This window comes from Physeter macrocephalus, chromosome 19 (assembly GCF_002837175.3).
Source record: "Physeter macrocephalus isolate SW-GA chromosome 19, ASM283717v5, whole genome shotgun sequence".
Lineage (NCBI taxonomy): Eukaryota > Metazoa > Chordata > Mammalia > Artiodactyla > Physeteridae > Physeter > Physeter macrocephalus.
In genome coordinates, this window is record NC_041232.1 from 83,652,613 (window position 1) to 83,654,036 (window position 1,424).

The following is a 1,424-nucleotide window of genomic DNA, read 5'->3' on the forward strand; positions in this document are numbered from 1 at the left end:
CAGTGTATTGGAAGATAGATTAACTAATAGCACCAAGCCTCCTAACAATGTAAATGAAAATTACAAAATGTTTGAGACCCTATTTTGGAATACAAAGGGTGTTTGACTTCCAATTTCCATTCTCTGTGGAACAAGAACAGGTCATTCCTTTACTGACATGCATAAAACACATCACATTTTCTGTTCTGCTGATGCTATCAATTCAATACCAATTCTCCAGCCACATCAGTTATGAGCATAAAGTACATCACGTAACCTCAAATCTCTAACAGTGGAAAACTTAAACAAGGATGGATGCTGCTAGAATAATGCTGCTTCCTTTGATGTGGCAACCCAGCTTCCACCTTCCTCCCCCTCTGCTGATTCTTCAGCATGTGAGAGCAGTGAGGAATGGTTTTAGTCTCATAACCAAGTTACAGTGAAGACACTGGCCACATAATACACATGCTCCATTTTCTAAAAAAATTCTGAATCTTGGGCAACTGTTCTCTTGTAACTACTTTACAGTTTCTAAAAGCAGTTATTGTCCAAAGCTGGAAGCACTTAAGTCTTCTCAGATGAGCATGTGAATGAATGGAGGGAGGTAAACAAAAAATAAAATTAAAAAAGATGAGGTCTGATAGGGGAGCAGCCGGATAAGAAAATCAAAAAAGGAACAGTAATTTAAAGTTTATTCCAGCTATAATGCAGGTTATTCTGACTTTAAGGTGGCATCACATGGCATACTTCTGAGTCCGTTCCCGAGATATTCTGTTGTACTTATCTCTGTCTGTTTTATAGCTCCGTGCAATCTCTGGCACTGGGGGGTCATCTGGGTTTGGATCACATAGCAGTGAACAAATGGATTAAAGAACTTTAGAAATAGTTAAAGCAGGAGACCACTGTGATCTTAGAATATCGAGACAAATGCTGCCATTACTGTTAATATTTGGATGATAAATTCTTGTTGTAAAAGCAACCTTAGGTGGTTTGAAGGGGTAGTCTGTAGGAAAATGAACTGTCAGAAGGAATACTCCGCCTTGATATGGGCTGTCATTAGGTCCCATAATTATGGCTTGCCAGTGAAACATATCATGCCCAAGTGGACCTGCAGAACATTGTGCTGGAGGGTCACGGGCCAAATCGCTAAGCTCCTTATTCATCCGTTTCAGTGCCATCGTCTGCGCTTTTCGTCTGGCCCCTCACTCTCTCGGTGTGTGTTCAAAGTTCAGGCCAAAACTCTTGATTCTCCCGGCGGCTGGGAGGGATTGTCTCTTGGTCTCACACCGGCTCTGCCAGACGCAGGCGCAGAGGGGCCGGGGCCTCCCTCAGGCTGCGGCCTCGGCCTCCTCCCCGCGCGGCAGCCTGTGATAGACTCTTTAAGTTATTGAAACTGATCTACAGTATATGTACGGGCTCAACTTTTCTTATTTTTCTATATTCGT

General features: G+C 42.8%; 1 pseudogene; it reads right to left on the bottom strand.

Annotated features, from left to right (window-relative positions):
- Nucleotides 1-469: 469 nt before the first annotated feature.
- Nucleotides 470-1,157, bottom strand: LOC112067611 (ubiquitin-conjugating enzyme E2 D3-like; annotated as a pseudogene).
- Nucleotides 1,158-1,424: the final 267 nt, after the last annotated feature.